The sequence below is a fragment of the Schistocerca americana genome, chromosome 2 (assembly GCF_021461395.2).
Source record: "Schistocerca americana isolate TAMUIC-IGC-003095 chromosome 2, iqSchAmer2.1, whole genome shotgun sequence".
NCBI lineage: Eukaryota > Metazoa > Arthropoda > Insecta > Orthoptera > Acrididae > Schistocerca > Schistocerca americana.
The window spans coordinates 137,700,775-137,710,242 of record NC_060120.1 but is presented as its reverse complement, the minus strand read 5'-3'; positions in this window follow the sequence as shown (position 1 = coordinate 137,710,242).

Here is a 9,468-nt window from a genome sequence, read left to right as displayed (position 1 = left end):
CGTAGACTTATTTTACACGAAACAACAATTAGACTTAGATTTACTTTTGAAAGTATTACAGAGAACATAAAGACAGATAAATAATTACTGGAGGAGAGAGAGGAGGGGGAACGGAAAATTATGTGTTAGCTTATGTGGAAAAGTATTTTGGAACCAGCTATACTTATAAAATATGATGTCTTACTAAACACCTACACATGTTTGGAGTAGTTCAGAGATAGATAAAAGACAAAATATCTTCTGGCTATTTATAATTATTCTTCCTATATAACTACTCTTAGCGCGAATAGATATTTTTTCTTGTGTGATCGTAATATTAGTACACGTTCTACAGTGCAAAATATATTGTAAGATCAATTTGCGATATCTGGGAAGGACAGTGCAAATGCGTAAAACTAACTGGCCAATGTAAAATACCGTCGCATTGATCCCTTCAAACACTGCGCAGCTGTTAAAACCACAGTAGTTAACCTAATATTTTAAAAAGCAAGTGATAGAATTAAGAAAAAGAAGACATTAAATGGTTCAAATGGCTTTGAGCTCTATGGGACTTAACATCTGAGGTCATCAGTCCTCTAGAACTTAGAACTACTTAAACCTAGCTAACCTAAGGACAGCACAGACATCCATGCCCGACGCAGGATTCGAACCTGCGACCGTAGCTGTCGCACGGTTCCAGACTGAAGCGCCTAGAACCGTTCGGCCACTCCGACCGGCCAATACATTAAAGATATTGCACTATTATCGAATTATCACGTGTACCTTATTCATCAAAACAGTTAACACTCGTTTACTATACAGACTACTGTGTTGAGGAAGGCAGCCACAAGGCTTAAACCATGAACAGAACTGAATGCACGAAAATTACAAACATTTTTAATTCGAAAATTCAGGACATTTTTCGTTCCTTCCGACCCAGCTTATTTACACTTTGTTCGGAATCTTCTTTTCAAAACAACAGCAATAAGACATGCAGAGAGGTCAGTTCCTTTCAAGTCTGCTGTGAAATATTGACGAGCCTTTGACCGCGACCTGGCTCGAGCGGGCTTTAGTATTTGCGCGGTTATCGTACAGACAAACACGCTTTGTTTATCGTGGCAATTCACAGAATACGCACTGCGTTCTCTGGATAAGCACAGCAGAACGCAGATGAAACAGAACCTTAGTCAAACAAAGCCGTCTCAGTTTTCACGTTTATTTCACGGAAACAGGACATTTCAAAGATTGCGTATGTAACGAAGCAAGTTATTTATTCTTAACGGGTTTATGAACAACAAACACATGTAGGCAATAAACTGGGTCAATCAACCAAATCGTTCTCATTTTTGCAGAGTGAATTAGAACAAATGATTTTCAAGAACGCTATGAGGAGCAATATTTTGTGTGTGCTTGCGTGTGTGTTTGTGTGTTTGTGTTTGTGTGTGTGTGTGTGTGTGTGTGTGTGTTGTGTGTGTTTTTTTATTCGTCACACGTAAGTCACCTTGGTAGAAGGAAACTTTACATCCAACTTCTTAAAAATTTCTGACGGTCGTAGTTAGTGCGATAATATCTTCTAGCGTGTGCATTAAAACAATGACAGATAGATTTATTTAATTCGTGAAGTTGGCACTGTATAGAGTGATAACTAGCAAGCCTTCAGTTTGGCTGATGATCAATAAATTATTCTTTGGATTAGTGGTATTGACTTTGTCGTCAGACCTTTACAGAGCGTGTAGGCCTCCCACATTCATGTCCAACAGTTTGTAGTTTCAGCGTCCCTCAGCATACTTTCGATAGATGTTCATCACAGTATAACAGTGATAGTGACAACAAAAATACACAGGCGCCCCAAAGCGACTTGAAAATTAACTAACGAATAAGGTTCGTTGCAGGAAAGGCATTTTGGCGACTACAGTTTGCTGGGGTAATTCTATGAAATTTTAGCTCAGCTATAAAGGAGGACACGTATAGGACAGTTGTGCGACCCACTCTTGAGCCAGCTCGAGTGTTTGGATTCTCACCAGATTGGATTAGAGGAAAACGTCTAAGCATTTCGGAGGCGTAATGCTAGATTTGTTATCAGTAGGTTCGATCAACACTCGAGTATTATGGTAATGCTCTATGAACTCAACTGAAATTGCCTAGAAGGAAGACGATGTTCTTTTCGAGAAACACTTTTGGAAAAGTCTGAACAATCGATATTTTCCCGCAAACAATCGAACGATCATGCTGCCACCAATATATATCTTGTGTAAGGACCCTTGAAGACAAATAATATTAATCCGGGCTCGTACAAAAGGATGTGGACAGTCGTTTTTGTCCCACTCCATTTACAGGAAATGCCATGACTAGCAGCGATACAAGGTATCCTCCGGCACGCACCATATGGAGATTTGTGAATTATGTAGGTGCAGAGGTGTAGGTGCAGATGTAGCACGAGACTAGCCGACCAGCTTTGCCGTTCCTGAGAAGCTTGTCTGTAGTCGCCGTGTTCTAACAGTATCCTCTTTGTCAGACATGCTTGTTTCAGTGCATTTCACCATTTTCACCATACATCGTCGGCCAGATGGTTTCTTCATGCTGCTCTGTTCCGCTTGTACACTACCCTAGCCGCCTCACGTGCCATCAATACCTTCAGGCTGCATTCAGCCTCTCGATATGCCAGACGTTTCACCTCGGAGTAGCACTTGCATCCTACGTCATCAGTTATTTTCTGTAAGTATTTCAGTCTATATCTCCCACTTCTGCTTTGTACTCTACAATCCTCTCTAGTACCATGGAAGTTATTCCCTGACATGTTTTACCATCCTGTCCGCTCTTCTTGTCAGTTTTGACCATATATTTCTTTCCTCACCGAAGAACCTCCTCATTACTTAGCTTATCAGTCCACCTAATTTTCAACAGTTCTCTGCATCGCTACATGTCAAATGCTTCGATTCACTTCTTTTCCAGTCTTGCTGCAGCTCATATTTCACTACCACGAAAAGCTGAACTCTAGACGACATTCGCAGACACTTCTTCCTCAAACTAAGGTCTACGTTTGATACTACTGGACTTCTCTTGGCCATGGATGTTCTTTTTGCCAACGCTAGCCTGCTTTTGATGCCCTTGCTCCGTCCATCACGGCATTTTTAGCTTCCTAGATAGCAGAATTTCTTAACTTTTCTACTTCGCGATTACCAGTCCTAATTGTAAGTTCCTCGCTGTTCTCATTTCTGCAGCTTCCAATTACTTTCATCTTTCTTCTATTTACTCTCAGTCAATAGATACTCATTAGACTATTTACTCCATTCAGCAGGTCTCGTAGCTGTTCTTCACTTTCAATGAGGATAGCAATGCTTCAAAAATGGTTCAAATGGGAGAGATCATCAGTCTCCTAGAACTTAACTACTTAAACCTAACTAACGTAAGGACATCACACACATCAGTGCCCGAGGCAGGATTCGAACCTGCGACCTTAGCGGTCACGCGGTCCTAGACTGTAGCGCCTAGAACCGGTCGGCTACCCCGGCAGGCGATAGCAATGGTATCAGCGAATCTTACAATTAATATTCTTTCATCGTGAATTGTAATTCCACTCTTGAAACTTTGTTTTACTACCGTCATTGCTTCTTCGATGTACTGAATGAACGGTAGCGGCGAAAGACTATATCCTTGTATTTCACGGTTTGTAATCGGATCATTTCGTTCTTGATCTTCCACTCTTATTCTTGTCTCTTGGCTCTTGTACAGATTGTATAATACCTGTCTTTTCCTGTAGCTTACCACTATTTTCCTCGGAATTTCTAACATCTTGCACGATTTGACATTGTATAACTCTTTTTCGAGGTTAACAGGTCTTATGAATGTGTCTTTATTTTTCTTCTGTCTTCCATCCATCATCAGCCACAACGTCAGAACTGCCTCTCTGGTTCCTTTACTTTTCCTAAAGCCAAACTGATCGTCATCTATCAAATGCTCAATTTAATTTCCATTCTTCTGAATATCATTCTTTTCAGAAACTTGGATGCATGAGCTATTAAGCTGATTCTGCGATAATTCACGTACTTGTCGGCTCTTGCATTCTTCGCAATTGTGTGGATGATATTTTTCCGGAAGTCGGGTGATACGTCGCTAGCTCATACATTGTACACACCATCATGCGTAGTCGTTTCGTGGCCATTTCCCCCCAAAGTTTTAGAAATTCTAATGGAATGTTATCTATCCCTTCCACTGTATTCGACCTTAAGCCCTCAAAAGCCCTTTTAAATTCCAACTCTAATAATGAATCGCCTATCTCTTCTATATCGACTCCTGTTTCTTGTTCTATCATATCAGACAACTCTTAGCTCTCATACAGCCTTCAAGGTACACTTTCCCTCCAATCCGCTCTCTCCTCTGCATTTTACAGTGGAATTCCCATTGCACTTTTAAATTTTACCGCCCTAACTTTAATTTCACCGGAGGTTATTTTCACGTTTCTTCATGGTGAGTCAGTCCTTCCCACAATCATATCCTTCTCGATTTCTTCTCTTTTCCGTTACCTGTATTTCTGCATTCCTGAAGTTCCCTGTACATTTTTGTACCTTCACATTTCATCGATCAGCTGAAATATTTCTTCTGTTACCCTTGGTTTCCTCGCAGTTGCCTTCTTTGTATCTATGGTTTTCTTTCCAACTTTTGCTACCCCCGTCGTAGGTTAGTGTCCTCCATCTGGGATAGGTGGGTGTATTGTCCTTAGCGTAAATTAGATTAAGTAGTGCATAAGCTTAGGGACCGATGACCTCAACAGTTTGGTCCCATAAGACCCTACCCCAAATTTCTAATATCTGCTCCTGATTACGTCTTACAATCCAATATCTGCTTTGAGAATCTTCGCGTGACCGTGACTCCTCTTGTGATAATTCACAGATTATTAGCTATAACTAGCTGTAATTTGTTGAACTACTCCATTAGATTTTCTCCTCTCTCATTCCTAGCACCAAGATCACATTCTACCGTAACCCGTTCTTCTACTCCTTCCCTCACAGCAGCATTCCAATCTCTCGTGACTATTAGGTATTCATGTCGCTTTACGCATTGAATTACCAGTTAATATCCTCATTTACTTACTCTATCTCTTCATTTGCGGTTTGAAACGTGGGCATTTATACCTTATCTATTTTGGGCGGGTTTGGTTTGCTGTCCATTCTGATGAAGATATCCTATCACAGAACTGTTCACAGCAACTCTGTGCCCTACCTCCCCAGTCATAAAGAATCCTACTTACGCTATACTATTTTTTACTGCTACTGATATTACCCTATACTCAACTGACCAGAAATACAGACTTCTTTCTGTTTCACGTCACTGACCCCCCGCTATATCTAGATTGTGCCTTTGCATATTCCTTTTCATTTTTGCTAGCTTCCCCACCACGTCCAAATTTCTGATATTCCACGCTCCGACTCGTAGTACGTTATCGTATCGTTGGTTATTCAGTCTTTTTCTCATGGTCACCCCCATTCCCCCTTGGCAGTCCCCTCCTGCAGAACCGAGTGGCAGCTAGACGGAAATCTTTTGCCACTGAAGAGACCATCACGTGCTTTTGAATTACAGGCCACATGTCCTATGAATACACATGTTTTCACTCTTAACGGCCGTCTCTGTGCGTGGGATCAATAAAATATGGTGATACATCTTCATCTACATCTACGTGATTACTCTGCTATTCACAATAAAGTGTCTGATAGGCAAGCTGTCTCTCTAAAGTTCAATTTTCGAACGGCACGTCGGAAAAACTAGTACTTAAATTTTTATGTGTGAGCCCTGAGTTCTCTTATTTTATCATGTAGATGGGTGCTAGCAGCAACCTTTCGCAATCGTAGGAGAAAACTCATGATTGAAATTCATGAGAAGATCGCATCGCAACCTCCACTATTTCGCGATAATACAAAAAGAGCCGCCCTTCTTTGTACTTTTTCGATGCCGTCCGTCAGTCCTACCGATCGTTTCTACAACCAACTTACTGTGTTTTACTTGACCCCTTATAGACGGACGCCCTTTCTGTGGTTCCCTGGGACGCTCTAAACTAAAATACCGCCCAGTCCTCCCACACAGCCCCCGCTACACGTGTGGTCGCTTTTTGTTTGTAATAGAAACCCACCATCCGATGGTACAAGTCAAGGAATCTGCAGCCTACATGGTCACAGAACCGCCTGCGCCATTGATTTAGACCCTCCTCTCGGCTCTGCATCAAAGGACTACAGTCGGTTCTACCGACGATGCTACAGATGGCGAGCTCCGCCTTAATCTCGCAAGCAAGACTGGTAATCTTTACCATCTCTGCTAGCCGCCCGAAACCAGAAAGAATCTGCTCCGGTCGAAAGCGACAAACGCATCATAGGTACCGATATGAGTCACCACCTGCAGTTGGCTGCACCCTGTTCACTTCATGGCAACCGGCAGCACTCTTTCCCCATCCGGAGTGACTCCCCGCAGTATACATACGAGTGCACACTGGCTTCCTTCCCTTCCTTGGTAGCCATGTACCTAAGGGGCCGCGTTATGCGCCTAACGTTGGAGCTTCCAACTACCGGCAAACCCACCCTCTCAGAATGCCCAGACCTTGCGACCCAAGAAGCTTCCTTTGGAACAGGATGAACGACTGCATACGGCTCATAGACGTCTTCAGCCACAGATAACGCCCTAAACCTGTTCGTCAAACGAACTGGGGAGGCCCTATAATCGGCCCCTCGGAAAGTTTTTCGCAAAAACTTACAAAATTAATCTAGTAACTACATAGGTAACTGTGTAGAAGTCGCTCCTGTTGGAAGCTCGTAAAAATGTATAACAAACTAACGGTGTACTCGCCTTATTAACTCCAGGAACACGAGGTGATCTGTCTCTGAATGTCCATCCTACAGTCATAAAGAGGATATCCAAGCGGTCTTTACGCTCGATCAGCATGCTTTTAATTTGCACATCAAGAATTGGTCAACGGAAATGAAAAGCATTAACTTAATAAAAATATTTATTTTGACATGGATGGAACAATGGTCAAAGTGTCTAGAGTATGACAGCAGAGGAAGAGAGAAAGTACTGTATGGAACTGTCAAAAGTAAGAGGAGGGGTTTCGGAGAGGGTTCAACGATTATAGGTAAAATTAGGAACTAGATCAATAACAAACAGAAATGAGAGATGGTGTGGAAGGAGTACTTTGAGCACTTGTCAATACTTGGAAATGAAGATAATGAGCTAAAGGAGGTAGAGGTGATACTTAGGGAGAAGAGAGGACGCGAGAAACAAAGATGTGGAAATGGCACTGGACAGGACGACACGGGGAAAGGCACCGGATGCGGACCAAGCAAGCGTCGAAATGGTGAATGCAGCAGTGGAGGTTGGGAATCGATCACAGTATCGTGTGATGTAGGTAGTGTGGAATGAGGAGAAGACTCTACAAGCTTGATATATTCAAGAAAGGGAGTAGGAGAGATTGTAGAAACTGCAGGGGAGTCACACTGATACCATACTGTGCCATGGTATATGAAAATATCCTGGATAGAAGATTTCGAACAAGGGTCGAGAACACATTGAAAGAGGATCATTCGGGCTTCAGACGAGGGAGGTTAACTTTTGACGCCATATTTTCAGTGAGGCAGCCACAGAGGAACCACTGCGAGTTTGTGAAAGACGTTGAGAGGACCTTTCTCGATAAAGCTGAGAGTAAACACGGCAACATGGTGCAGAAACAGGACTAGAGGACGAGGCTTATGTTCCAAACAGACCCTTCTGGGATTGGAAACCATTCATCCTCACGATGGTGATGGGTTCTGCTCACACCATATCTCACCTCTGGCACGTTATAAGGTATTTCATCGTTAGAGATATTTCTGTAACGTACACTTCGAATTTTTAAAATCGTATTAAGCGGAACCAAGACTACATAGGAGGAAGAAAAAGACGCAAGAGACTTAATCTTAATAAATATCCCTCACTGCAGATATGTAGCAAACACAACTTGAAAGCCACTCCCCACCTATATGCTGGTAACGTAGCGAACGACCAAAGGCAGAATCACCGCGCTCTCCAGTAGTCGGTAGACCTACACCGGCCGCAGTGCGAGGATTGAAGAAAATGCCGTTTCTGGACGCGCATTACACGAAATGCCCAGCTGGACGATAATAAAACAGTTATTTATCTGCACCTAAGAGTTTAGTCGAGGCGTCAGAGTACCTGTAGAAAGGACAGTCCACCTTGCACATGCGTCACGTGCCATTCATTGTCAGGCACGAGGAGCTGACACTACCACGAGCCAACAGGCGAGCGGCTTCCGTATGTGCCTTCTCTTTCTAGACGGCGGGTTTTCGACTAACTCAGACCTGCATTCTCCTCCAGAAATGCAAAGAAGCATAGCGCATATGGGCTCCACTCGGAAGTTTTGAGACCACGGAGAACAGATTCTCGCAAGTCTACTTGGACTTTGTGGGACCACTCCCTACCGCTTATAATACTGGTACTACTTCATGGTTTTCGACAGATAGAGGTGGGGGCGGAGATACTCCAAATGGATCAATGTCTACGTTTACGTGCTTACACTGCAAACCACTGTATGGTGCCTGGCGGAGTGTGCCCTGTACCACTATCAGTCCATTTTCTTTCTTGTTGCACTCGTAAAAAGAGCGAGGGAAATGTCAGTGCTATGTGCCTCTTTTAGAACCACAATCTATTTTCGTGATGCTTAGCGAAATATACGTTGGCGGCAATAAATTCGTTCGGCAAAGAGCTTCAAATGAGGGTCTCTACATTTTCTCAAAAATATTCCTCGAGAAGAATGTTGTTTTCTTTTCAAAGTTTCTGATTTGTGTTCCCGTAGCGTCTCCGTACTGCCTATGTTTGTTTGAACCTACCGATGTCAAACCTAAACAGCCCCCATATATATTAATATATTTATAAAAGGTCTTTAATAATGTATCAATAGTTACATGGAACTGTGTATCTAGTGGTAATCCAGTCAACCGCCACACTGCCACCAAATGGACGTACGTGGTGGTCGCTGGGTTTTCACCACTTTTCTGTCAGTCGCCAGATGGTGTGAATATGAACACTTGTAATCGGGGGAATACAATTATGTTTATGTTTATACCTAGTAATTTTACATTTCACACGACGATTTGTACTAATCTTTACGATGGTGGGAAATGTATATGCAATATGAAACGAACTTGCAACATCGATGGAAAATATGTTGTAATATTTTAAAGCGTAAGGTACGTTAGACAATTTCATAGATTGTGTTAGAAGACAATTAATCGAGTTATCATATAATGACTGCAAAATATTTTTCCTATGAGTTTCTTTTCATCCTCTTGCAGATCCGATGGCGACGGTATAGCTCTGTCGAAACTGGTCATCCTATAAAATGTTTTTTAGCGATTTTGGCTTTCAAGTTTTCTTCATTTACCATACATTGCAGTTCACCCCCATACTGACGATGTCAGGAAAATATGAAAATAAAAGTGGCTAAGCAAT